Source organism: Rousettus aegyptiacus, unplaced genomic scaffold (assembly GCF_014176215.1).
Source record: "Rousettus aegyptiacus isolate mRouAeg1 unplaced genomic scaffold, mRouAeg1.p scaffold_m13_p_3, whole genome shotgun sequence".
NCBI classification, from domain to species: domain Eukaryota; kingdom Metazoa; phylum Chordata; class Mammalia; order Chiroptera; family Pteropodidae; genus Rousettus; species Rousettus aegyptiacus.
In genome coordinates this window covers 164,966,784-164,980,140 of record NW_023416306.1, presented here as the reverse complement: position 1 = coordinate 164,980,140, position 13,357 = coordinate 164,966,784, and the positions used below count along the sequence as shown (strand labels likewise).

Here is a 13,357-nt window from a genome sequence, read left to right as displayed (position 1 = left end):
AGAATCCACAGAAGAGGCGGCGATTTCAGTAGGCCTTGAATAACGAATTGGGTTTATGTAAAAACAAGGCCTGTGTCCAGGCTTTCCAAGTTACTAACCAAGCCTGTGAGTTAATGGAAAGAGCTGGACCTTTAGAGTCACACACAGCCTTGGGTTCAAATTCTGGCTCCTCAATTGCTTCTCTGTGATCTTGGAGAAGTTACTTATCTGTAGAGTTTAGATAATTATACCTACTCTGAAGAGTTGTTGCAAGAATTAAAATAATTGTGTGTGTGTATATATATGTATACACACACACAGCCCCCATTAACACAATGCTTGGCACGTGATTGGCCAATGAAGAATGGGCGGTATCATCATTCCAAACATATTTGGGTGGGAGAAAGGAGGTAATTTTCAACCCTGTTTCCAGCAATGTAAAGTGGTTTTAATTGAGGCATATCGTATTTCTCAACATTTCTAAAGTGGCTTTATATGTTCAGGGGGGTGTGGGGGTGTGGGGTGTGGGTGTGTGTGCATTTGTGTCTGTTTGGCAAGGGTTTTGTTTCTCTCCCCTTGCCCCCTTTCCTATTGAAGCTGTATTCACTCTGTTCTTGGACTGGCTATTGTTATTAATCAGGCATATGGTATGAGATGAACAGGGGTGATGAGTTGGTCAGACTGCCAAGCAAGCTCGTGTTTTGCAGGAAACGCCAAATTGTTTCCCCGAGGGGGTGTTTTTCAGAAAGGGAAGGGTATGCTTCGCTGGCCCTCGCAGACCCTGTCCCGTCCCTTGAGCGTTGTCACCTTGTCGAGTGACATGATAGCTCTTTGAAAGCCAGTGCGTGGACTGCTGTCGAGCTGTGCTGGAATGATGTCTGCATTGTTGGTGGCGGTTGTTTTCTTCTCGTAAATGAAGCCCACACCGAGTAGGAAGTGGATGACAGACCTCCCACATGTCCTCAAAAAATATCCCGGCATCTTCGGTCCCTCATAAACTGGAAGGGTGGGGGAAGCTAGTGAAAGGCAGGGAGTGGCGGAGAAAGAAGGAATGTATGAGGAAACAGGATTATAAAATATTTCGAGGACCCTCCCCCCCCCCCGCCGCCAATACTTCTAGTTCATATAAAGACCAATGTGTACTTCGAACTAACAAATTAAGACATAATTGTCATAAAAATATGTCTTTGGATATTTGGTTCATCTGCCAACCACATTTATTCATGAATCCTCCTTATGGACTTGGAGCAGATTTAAAGAGAGAGGAAGAAAGTCTTGGCACCCTAAGCTGCCTGGGGATTTTGCTGGGCGTATGAGTTTTCCTAAAACTCCAATGAAAGCAAAAATCACAGATGATAGGATTCAATTTTTTTTTTTCAGATAGTGATTTAGAGTTGTATTTGCAAACAACCATTAATATTCAGAAGTAGCCTTCTGAAGAGTTTTTAAATCTTTCTCTCTTCTGCTGTAACAAATATGTAGACTTTACATCTAGCCAAGATGTTGGAAATCGTCAGATAGAATTGTACTCAGTGTTCAAAGATGTTCCTTTAACTTACCAGTAACCCAATCAGTGGCTCTAGTGACTTTGGAGGAGCATGCTGGGCACACTCGTCTAGAACTCTGGGGCCACAGTGGGGTAAGAGCACCTCTCCCACCATCCCAGAAAATCATGGTTGGAGGGTATGTCCAGTAACTACTGCTGAATAACAAACAGTCCCCTAATGCCATGACATAAAACAACAATCATCTATCATTTCTCATCTGTCTTCTGGTCAGCTAGGGATTAGCTGGGATGACTCTGCTGCATGTCCCTCATCCTCAGACAAGCTGGCTGGCCCAGAAAAAAATCTTCTCATGGCATTGGCTGAAGCACAAGAGGGCAAGCAGAAACATCTGAGGCCTCTTCAGGCCTAAGCTCAGAATTTTAACACTGCTACTTCCATCTCATTCCATTGGCCAAAGCGAATCACATGGCCGAACTCACTATTAAGGTGTAGGGAAATTTACTCCACTCCTTGAGTGGAAGGGACTTCAAAGTCACAGCAAAGGGTGGGAATAGAGAGAGAGAGAGAGATGAAGTGCTGAGGCCATTACTATAATCTATTACAGAGAAGAAGGCCCATGACTATGACTGTACCCTGGGTGAGTGGAACTACACAGCTGTCGGCAAATATGGTGGCACTGATGAAGGCTACCACAACTTGACTTTGTGAATCACTCGATATCCCTCCTAACTCTTCTAATTTTGGTTCTACATCCCTTGCCAGGCATCCTTCCGGTTGTCATTTGTTGTTTAGTTTCCTATTTGACTGTTGCTATAGTGTGTAGTGCTTTGACCATAGATATGAATGTTTAGGGCCTACAACAACTTTATTTCTCGTGCTATATTAATAGACTTGCCCTATTAACATTAATAGACCTTATTGTCTACATCGGTGTCTCGTGAGCCTGACTGAGTCGTCTTCTTCAACAGAGTTTAACAGTATGCTAAAGGGGAAAAGAAGCACGTTTCTAAGTTGAAAAGCTGAAAGTCAGTGTCCATACTACGGTAGATTCATACTAGGAAGCCAGTGGGCAACTAAGTAATGACCTTCTCTCTTGGGGAGACCTCTACCAAGGTGTAATTTTTACTCAGATTTCTATAGTTCCTATATTTGACCTTTTCCTTTCATAGTAGAAGAGAAGAGAGGTACAATCCACATAATCTTCCTGTCGGGTCACCAAGCACTTACAAGGCGAATCAGAGGGCTTCAATCAGGGAAGGTGAACCATTAGAGTATTACTGAGACAATAACATAAGAGCTTACACATTGTGGGAGAAACTTGGAAAGGAAAAGCCTGGAAGCAGGATTGAAGGATCAGAGAAAAGTCACCAACCAGTCCCATGACACTCTGGTGCAGGGAGACCTGAAGGGTTGCAACTTGCAATGAATCTAGAAAGCCAGATACATTGAGCTGCCGGAGTGGCATCCCCGAGGGCTGTGGAAAGTCTATGTGTAACTGTTGCCTCTGTAAGTGTTCAGCCAAGCTCAGGAGGCGGGCCTGGGATTCCAGTGGTCAGCGGAAACAGAGGTTAGGAAGGAGAGGTAGTCACGAGGAGCACGAACAGGCTGGAGCCTGCCAGCATCTCTATGTCTGGGTGCTGCTGTGTGTAATGACGAGGCTTTTCAGAGAGTAACAGCTCTGTTTCACGTCCGCCTTCCAAATCTTGTCCTCTTTTTGGTCAATCCAACATAGAATAATATAGGAAAAGAAGTGTTGTTCCAGCTTAAACTATTGCACATGTGGTCCAGAAAAATGAAGTCGTTTGCTTCATATTTGCATCATTTCTTCCAATCCAGGGATTTAGATGTTTCTCTGCTTTATTCGATGAGTCTGGGGGCTTTTGTCCTGGAATCCTGGGCAGTTTTATACCATGTGCTTCATGTAGCTCATTCTTTTTGGATCTGCTTCCCAGCCTGGGTGAGTTGATCTTGTAGTTGGTAGAAAACTCTCTATTTTTTTTCCCCTAAATCCTATCTCTCCCCCCTCTCCTTTATAACCTTCCTTTGATCCAACTGGTGCTATTGCCTCCTACCCCAGGGGCTGAATATTTTTCATTCAGGCCTCCACTATTAGCCTTTTGGTGCTATGAAGATTCATTGATTAATGGGATTTGGAGGAGGGGAAGGCTGTGAGGTGAGGGCATTGAGAAGAAAGGCTCTTCTCATTATTAGGTCTCTTGGCAGAGCATCTATGAACAGCCATTTTCCCACTGATGCTTTAGCTTTAGTAGGTACCAGCTATCCAGGAAAGAAGACAATGGGAAAGGGGGAAAAAGAAAAAAACTCATTCTACCACAAATAGTCCCTAGTTTATTCAACTATGTGTCCTATAGATTAAGATACGAACTCTTTAGTATGATATTTAAGAGCCTACAGAACATCTTTTCTCACTCTTATCTTCTATCATTCCTTAGTATATACTCTATTTTGAGTGACACTGGACCTCCTGAAAGTCCAGGAAAATTCCTCAAAATGCAGGGAAGAGACCAACAGGAACTGATAAAGATAATGAAGATGATGTGATAGTGACTCTATGCTTGTTTTCAGGTCAGGATGTTAGCATTCTGCTCAGGTGGTCATCTGAGAGAGAGAACGAAGAGCTGAGTATCCATAATGATTTTTCTTTATCCACTTGGGACAAACTTAAATTCTTTATGATCTAAATACCTTGTTTGATAAATTGCATTTTCCATGTCTCCCATGCAATGCTTAGAGCAGGAGACAACATTTTCTAGCATCTTATGTAATCTACATATCATACTTTATGACAGTGTTATAATCAGGGTAAAAAAGGTAGCTGCTGGGGGAAAAAAAATCCCCAAATATTAGTAGTTTACACAACAAAGTTCATTTTTCACTCACATCACGAGCCAATTAAGATTAGTGAATAGTGAGGGGACCTTTGTTCCATAAAGTCAACCAGGGACCAGAACTTCTTCCATCAGATCTCACTATCAGCTTAAGTGATAGTTAGGAATGGTTTAGTGATGGTCCAAGGTGGTGAAGGAATGGGAAGAGGAAGCGAGTGGGGAGAAGGCTCGCCAGTTCTTAATTGCCTAGATCCAGAAGTGAAACTCTACTTCTGCTCAGATTCCGTTGGCGAGATCTGGTCGCATGGCTTTACCTAGATGTGAGTGGAATGAACAAAGTAATTCAGTTTTGTGCCCAGAAAGAAGAATCGAGGTTTGGTGAGCATTCGCTCTTCTGCTGAAATGTCACTTTCTCTCTGAAGCAAGTTCTTAGGACAGTATCTAGTATACTATAGATACTGAAAAATACTTGTTGAATAAGTGAATGAATGAATGAATGAATGAATGAATGAATCAATCAATCAATATCCATTTATAAGCTTCTGCTGTTATGTTTTCCTATGGCAGAAAATGGGAAGGGAATAATTTTGGGGAAAGCAGAACTCTGTTCTCCCACCCTGCAATGTATTCATATAACCGTTTATATTTTTTAAATTATTTCACAAGCACCCTAGGAATTCATATTCTTTTAAAGATTTGTTTTTCTTTCATTCAAAAAATATTTGAATGCATTATATGTGTCAGGTGCTCAGGAAACAGGTAGAGGTGACTCACATGAAATGAGTTTAGGGGGAAGAGGGAAAAGAAGCCAATAATCACAGTTATCGTATAGGTGCCATGATAGAGATATGGATGGACTGAGACGGAAATGCTGAGGAAGGGTACCTAATTCACTCTGGGATGGGTGTTGTGGAGTGTCTTTTTCCAGAAGATGTAATACTTTAGCTGAATGAACATGAATTTGCCAGTTGGTACCCATAAAATAGAGATAAGGAGGACAGTAGCGCAAGTTTGATAATTTAGGGAACTGTAATTGATTTAGAAGGTCAAAATGTATAGCAGGGTAATGGGAGGTAAGGCTGGAGAGGTGGAGCTGGACTGAGTCACAAATCACTTATAAACTGCACTGAATGAAGGAAGAATGAAAAGGGCTTAGAACAGAGATTAAATGATTTGTCTCTAGCACATGAAAGAATTAACATGCACAGCAAATCTAAGCAGCATTGTTATCCACATCGACCCAAATCTATTTTTTTTGCCTCAAATAATATAAGACATTAATATTTAAAAAATAGTGTTTAACATTAAAAAGAAAGCAAACAACAAAAACCCATTCAGAATGTTGCAATAACCATCATTTTCTGGGAAGAGGTTAAACACCAGGGAACAGTGAAAGGCATATGACATTGACCGTTTATGCCCAGAAAGCCAAGCCTCTGAAAGTGGAACAGGAAGAAGGCTCATTTCAAGGAAAACAAAGGAAGTGGTTTCATTGTATTCAAAGAATAATATCTGTTAACCAAGCGGATTGTTCTAAGGAAGACTTTTTACATGGAATACGGAAGCAAATTAAGAACAATCCAGGGAGCTCTCAGGACTTCTGCATCAGTGAGGAGGTTGTTAAGGTTGTTCGGTTAGGGAGCTAGAGGCTCAGTCCAGTTTAATAAGCATGATAGAGCATTCACACATTCATTCATTCTTCATTCAGCACATCTGAGTGACACTTTTGTGCCCTGCACCATGATGTCAGGTAGTAGAAGATAGGTAAAAGTCCCTTGAAAACTAACACATGAATCTTGATATTTCTAACCAAGGATTGTTAAGGGTCAAATAGGAGAGAAATAGAGAGAGGTGTGTGTGTGTGTGTGTGTGTGTGTGTGTGTGTGTGTGTGTGTGTGTGTAGGGCACATTCTTGATTAGAAACCTTTATATATATAGGTCAAACTTTTATCTATATTTTAAAGGCCTTGAAGTCTGAAGTCCAGAGTCAATCTTGACTCTATACTTGGGCAGCCACTGTTTGTTTGACCCTCATTATTTTCAGCTGTAAAATGAGGATAATTACAGTTACATCATAATTGTGAGGATTAAATAAGATGACTCATATGAAAGCTTTGGGTAAACAGTAGAGAACTTTGCAAACATTTGTAATAGAGTGCAATATTATTAAAGGTGAACGTACTAGGACTTTAGAGATGTGCTTATCAAAGTTTTTGATTGAAACACTAATGCCCCAGGATGGTAAGAGGCCTTTCTTTATCTGTGGTCTGTAAGAGGGGCACAACCTTACCCTCTTAGAGTTTCTGGCTGGAACTGAATTAAACAGACACAGACATTATTAAAAGGATACAGCATAAGCATACAGGTTTTTCCATGTACATGGGAGCACCCATAGGAAAATGACCCAAAGAAGCAGAGGTGGACACACACACTAAGTTGGACCAAGAATACTAAAAAGTGAAAATGGGTAGACACACAGGGCTTAAGCTAGGGCAGTTAATCATGAAGTGACTAGAAAGACAAGAGTCAGTTCAACAAGGTTCGTTTGTGTGGATGAGGGAAATTCTTAACTCTCATCTCTGGTGACAATGTTTTTTTCTTCCTGGTATTTGGATGACAGAGGATGTTTCACGCTAGATTTTCATCTGCTTTCAGGAATAAAAAAAAAAAAAAAGGGTCAGAGTGCCCTTCTCGTATCTGCTATTTTTTCAAGTACCTTTAACTCAAATTAAACCTTACGCTAAAGTGGGATGTTTGGGGGTGGCATATTCTGTTACCCTTCAGGTCAAATAAATTTGGAAACGCAGGATGATGCAAAGTAAAATACAATTCTTAGGCCTGTAAGTGCGTCGTCAGCCTCAAGGAGAGCAGCTATACTGTGTTTCTTTCCCCAGATTATTTTGATCTTGGGATCTAAGCCCCCTTCCCTCACCCCCCACTCCATCATCTCTAGGGCCTGGAGATGACCAAGACCCACTTTGGAAAAGACGCTCTCCAATCCATCGCCCTTTAAAAGCTGAGGTATTCATCAATAGATAATATAGGAATCCATTCAACAACTTTCCCAGTCCAGGGTTTAGATTCCCACCGTGGGGGGCATGAAGGTCAAGGATCAGCCAACTCCTTGTTAGGGTGCTAGAGGATCCCAACACAGGATGGGGCGGGGCGTTGTAGTGGATACCTTTAGGATTCCTTTCTAACATACCTACTGCTGGCGAGGTGGTTGTAGATGCAAAGCCACAAAAATGAAGAGACACGGGCTGACTCTCAAAGACATTATAGTCAGGATATAAACACTGAAGTCCAGTAACACTGCAACTAAGAAAAGGCTCTCTGCTTCCAAGTAAAGGGTGCAGAGAGATCTCTGGCGAGAAAGACTGCTCCTTTCTTCCCTATTCAGAGGGGTTCATCAGGCCCATGGCTTTCCCCCTGCACAATCTCTCTTTGGATCCCTCAGTACACTCTAGACTCTGCGTGAAACCTTGTTAGACCTTTCCGCACGGAGAAGCGGAGAGTCGGGGCTGGGAGAGGCCGGGAGGCGCGGAGCCGAGGGCGCAGGCGCAGTGCGCTCAGGTACGCGCGCAGGCGGCCCCGCCCCCGCCGAGACCAGCACTTCCCGACGGGCGGGGAGAACCTGGGGGCCGGGGCGGAGCCTCGGGGCGCTGCCGCGCGAGGTGGCCTGAGCCACGGTCCCCGCGGGCGGCGACGGCACGGCGCCCGCTGCCCGGAGCAGGTAAGCGGCCTGAGCGCCGTGTGGGGGCACGGCGCCCCCAGAGCCGCGCGCGGAGACCCCGGGGCCCCGGCGGGCGGGGGAGCCCGCGGGCCCGGGGGCGCTGCCCGGGGCGCTTAGCCGGGGGCGCTGCGTGGCGCGGGCCCCCCAGAGCGGGCTCGCGGGGCTTGGGGTAGAGGTCAGAGCAGCCCCGGCCTCAGCGCGTAGCCCCCCGGCTCCCCAGCCTCGCGGGTCAGAGGGTGGAGCGACTGTTCTGCGTGTTTTAACTTTTTTTTTCTTTTAACGTCGTCTTGGTTGGGGGCCCAGGTGACTTGCTCCCCAGCGTCCTCAGCGCCGCCTGTTCCCCGGAGGCTTGGGGGAGGCTCAGGGCCCCTCGACAGCCGCGATCATCCCCGGAGGGCAGGGCGGGCTGTGCGGCGAGGCCGGGCCCCCGCCCTGCCCGGGTTCTCGGGTGCTTTCGGCGGAACCCCGGGACCGAGGGCGGGCCACGCGCCCCCCACGACCCGCCCCGGCTGGGCCCTGGGCTCCCGAGAAAAAGGGAAGCGACCTTCCTTTGCCTGGAGAGTCTGATGGGAACCCATTAGCGCACTTTTCATCTGTGATTCTGTGATGTTTCCGAAACTTTTTGAAGCTGCGAAGGGGTGTTACAGTGTTCTTTCCTGTTTTTGTTTTTTGTTGTTGTTGTTTTTTTTTTTTTTGCAAAACACAAATTATCTACCCCAAATTATCTAGATTTTTAGATTTGGCTTCTTTCTCTTCCCCCCCCCCTTTTTTTTTGTAAATTCTTTGTTGTGGTTTCCTTTAAATAAAGGAAAATACTATGGGTGAATTGCGGTGTAAATTGCACACAGACGTCCAGGTGTAAGCAAGACAGATGCCCAGCCAAAAACATTGATTTTTATTAGAATATTTTAAATACAGCACGGGAAAGGAGTGCTTTTGTATCTAAAATATTGTACTGATTCTCACTTCAGATAGGCAGTTAATAGGATTCTGTAAAAAAAAAAAAAAAAAAAGGCCCGGAAATACTGAGTTAACAATAACACCCCCTATTTACCAATGTAATGTTCTGATATGTAACTTTATCATGGTTTAAAAATTGCTTTTTCTGGAAGGGAATGTTTATATTGCTTGCTTTTGAGAGCTGGCGTTGGAGATTTGCTTTTATCACCCTTCGCATTTTGTATTTTTTGCCAGTGACTGAGTTACCTTCGTAACTGGAGGAAAAAGACTTGATAAAAATTTGTTCTTTTTTTTTTTTTTTAAAAAGGATCTCTTGTAATTATTATCTCCTCTTGATATATAATGAATAATTCCATTCATAAATTTAATTTATGAATAAAACTGAAAAATTGAGAGACTAACTCAGGTCGAGAGAAAATGAGTTTGAGATTCTTGCAAGACATCTGGCAGAGTTTGTCTAGTTGGCAGTTTAACATATTGGTGTCGGGATTTTCTAAAGTCAGGATGGGAGTTGTAGATGTTGGAAGCATCTGGATTGTTGTGGTCGTTAGTCCTGTGAGAGTAGAAGAAATCATTCAGTTAACTTGAATAAGGAGAGAAGAAGACCAAGCGTAGGAAACATCAATATTTAAGTGAACCGTGGAGTTGGTCAAGGACACTGAGGAGCGTTCAGGACAGGAGGAAATCTAGCAGACCGGATAGTGGTGTCATAAAAGCCAGGAGAGGAAACAGTTTAATGAGAGGAGAAATCTGAGTCAGATGAGTCAGAGGAATCTGGAAGATAGGTTCTGATAAAGTGCCTCTTGGCTTTGCTAATTAGGAGGGGCTCATTGATCTCAGCAAACATAATTTAAGTAAAATGATAAGTTTGGGAGCTAAATTTGAATTTGAAGAGTAAATAGAGAGTGAGGAAATAAAGATATAGAGTGTAGAATCCTTATTTTGAGCAACTAAGATTAGAAGGAGTGGCAGGGTGGTGAAAGGGAGTTTATAGTCAGATGGGAAAGAATATGATTAAAGCACCTTTTTGTTAAAGGGCATTATTTCTCTCTTTCTCTCCCTCTCTCTCTCTCTCTGTTAAGTAGCAGAAGCTGAGAGCAAGGAGCTGAGCATATTGATAGAACTACAGTATTATAAGAGAGTATTTCATCTCCCCCATTCAAATTATGAACCCTGTTTTAGTGGTATTTTGGTCTTTTGGGTTCAGGTGTTTTATCAGTGTTTAAGTCACACTTTAACTAACTGTATTGATCGCATTTCACCTGAGTTCTAGTACTGTGATACTCCCAGCTTACTTTTAAGTCATGTGACTCCTTCGTGTATATCCTTCCTGTACATCTCAATGACTTCTAGAAATCTAAATGTAGAAATGCATTTTTGATTAAGTCTACCCACGAAGCATATATCACTTCAGGCCTTTGCATTCAAGGGAAAATGCTCTTAGATTAAAATTTCATTATGATGAGTTCCACTTCAATCTTCATTGAAAGTTTAGATTTTTTTTTGTTGTTTTTCAGATAAGTAATTTTATGTGCATTTTCCTTAGGCATATTAAAAGAATAGTTAAAATTGGAAAAGGACAGTAATCAAGGGTCGGTAAGGTTGTGGAGCAACTGGAACTCTGGTTCTCTGCTGGTAGAAGTTAAATTAGTGCCATGAGTTTGGAAAACTTCCTGGCAGTATCTACGAAAGTGAAACACATGCATAAATTGCAACCAAACTATACCTGACAAAATTCTAGAAAATGCAAGCTAGTCTAGAGTATAGGAAGTGGATCAGTGGATACTCAAGGATGGGGACAAGGGCAAGTAAGGAGGGACGAGTTAAAAGAGGTATGAGGAAACTTTGGGGCATGGTAGATGTATTTGTTTTCTTAATTGTGAAGATGCTTTTATCAACGTATACATGTCTGACTCATTTAATTGTACATTTTAAATGTGCAATTTACTGTAAGTCAATTGTACCTTAATAAAGCTATAAAAAAGAGTAAATGAAAGTAGAGTGAAAGAAGACACACCAATTAAGTGTAAGGATACAGTTGACTCTTGACCAACATGGGGTTTAGGGGCGCCAACTTCCCACACAATTGAATATCCACACGTAACTTTTGATTCCCCCAAAATGTTACTAATAGCCTGCTGTTGACCAGAGCCTTGCCAATAAACATAAACAATTGATTAATGCATATTTTATATGTTATGTGTACTGTATACTCTTACAATAAACTCCAGAAATTGTTAAGAAAATCATAAGAGAAAATACATTTACACTATTGAAGAAAGCCACATATTAGTGGACTCATGCAATTCAAATTGGTGTTTTTCAAGGGTCAACTAGGCATTTCTTTTAAACACTGTAGTTATCTCAAAGTGATGGGATTATGGATATTTTTCATATAGTTTTTCTGTATTTTATTTTCTACTATTACCATGTATTTACTTAATTCTTAAATGAAAAATGATTTATATGTGCAAAATAGTACTTTGACACATCTACAAATTTAGAGAATACAAATGAAGTGAATGCCCCTGTACCCATGTCATACTTTAGAAATAATATGTAGTATTTTTTTAAAGATTGGATGTGTCTTTCTCCCTGATTGTATCTTTCTCTTTCCATGCTCCTGGATTTTCTGTATCGTTTTACTACATATTTATAGGCTCCTAAATAATGTATTATTTAGTTTTGTCTGTTCTCTCACCTTTTTGTGGCACACAGTATATTTGTGAGATTCATCTGTGTTGACGCGTTATGGTTGTTTACTTTCCATTGCTGTGTTTCATTTCATTGTACAACTTTAGCACTGTTTATCCATCTTCCAGTTAATGGGTATTTGGAGGAGTCTTCAGTTTCCTTTTTTAATTTAATTTTTACTTTTTGCCATTAAAAACTGGCTTGTTCTGACCATTCTAATCTGTGTTTCTTTGTGTACATATGCAAGCATTTCCCTGGCTTTTTGCCCAGGAATAGAGTTGTGGATCTTCAGTTTCCCTAGATAATGAACTATTTTATAAAGCTGTTGTACCAGTTTACACTCTGACAAGCAGTGTTGGCATTATTTGCTTTCTCAACAACATTGAGACATTTGTATAACAACATTTGTAATTATCTGAATTTTTTCTTTTCAACAATCTGGTGGGTGAGAAATGGTTCCCCATGAGCAGTTTAATTTATGTTTCCTTAATTACTAATCATGTTGAACCTTTTATAATTCCTCTTCTGTGGGATGTCTATATCTTTTGCCTGTTTTTTATATTTAAAAAAAAATCTTTTTTAAAATTGATTTTTAGAAGTTTAGTTTTTTAAAAAGTATATTCTGGATAATAATTCTTTGTCGGTTATACATGTGGCAAATATCTTTTTCCTAGTAAGTAGCTTGTCTTCTTACTTTCTTAATAGAGGTTTTTGGTGGACACATTCTCTAGTTTAATGTAGTTAAATATGTCAGCCTTTTCCTTATGGTTAGTGCTTTTGGCATCTTGTTTAACAACACTTTCCCTTCCTTGAGATCATAAAGAGATAGGTTGATATTTTCTTCTAAAAGCTTGAAAATATTGCCTTTCATATTTATGTCTTAATCTATGTGAAAATGATTTTCGTGTGGTATGAAACGGACATACAGTTGATTTCCCATTTGGGTAACCTTTTTTCCAGCATCATTTATTGATAATTCTGTTTTTCCTTCCAGTGATCCATGAGTATCATAGGTTTCTGGGCTCTTTTTTCTTAGGTCTCTGTGTATCCTTCCCACAACCTTATTTACTTTAGCCTCCATATCTAAGAGAGTAATCACCTACCTGCCTATGCTTCTTTTAAAACTAGACTACCTCTCAAATTCATGTTTCATTTTTTTTCTAAAGTAAATTTTTAATAGTAGTATAATGTGTTATTTAAGTCTTAACTATCTACAGTAATCACCCAAAGACACAAGTAATATTGAAGCTACTTTAATGCAGACTATATCAGACTGTCTTAGTTTTTGCAAATCCTGTCTTAACTCCCTAGAGTTAATTTTTACCTAAAAAGTTAAGATAGGATTTTCATTTTGGGAATATAGTTAAGATATTTGGAAAAACCTTCACTCTAAAAATAGCCAAGAACATTGTATTTTAAAAAAATCAAAAGGTAGGTAGGAATTGAAATCCCAGGAAAGGCTGAAAATCTGTAAGACTAAAGGAGCGCTTAAGTTTTATTTGCTCTGAAGGTATTTGCTGTACTGAGGGAACTTGATTTGAATAAGAACTGGTAGATTTGCAGGATGGGAAGCATAGTTAGAAGTTAGCCTAGGTCTCATTTAAGGTAAGCTAATAAGAGACTTCCTGTAATTC

The 13,357-nt window shown here is 41.1% G+C and overlaps 1 protein-coding gene across 1 annotated transcript in view; it reads left to right on the top strand.

Moving 5' to 3' along the window:
- Nucleotides 1–7,968: 7,968 nt before the first annotated feature.
- Nucleotides 7,969–13,357, top strand: part of TC2N (tandem C2 domains, nuclear) — a 38,878-nt gene continuing 33,489 nt past the window's right edge. The window contains exon 1 of the mRNA XM_036217552.1: nucleotides 7,969–8,069. The gene's annotated coding sequence lies outside the window, so the exon portion shown is untranslated. The remainder of the gene's footprint in view (nucleotides 8,070–13,357) is intronic.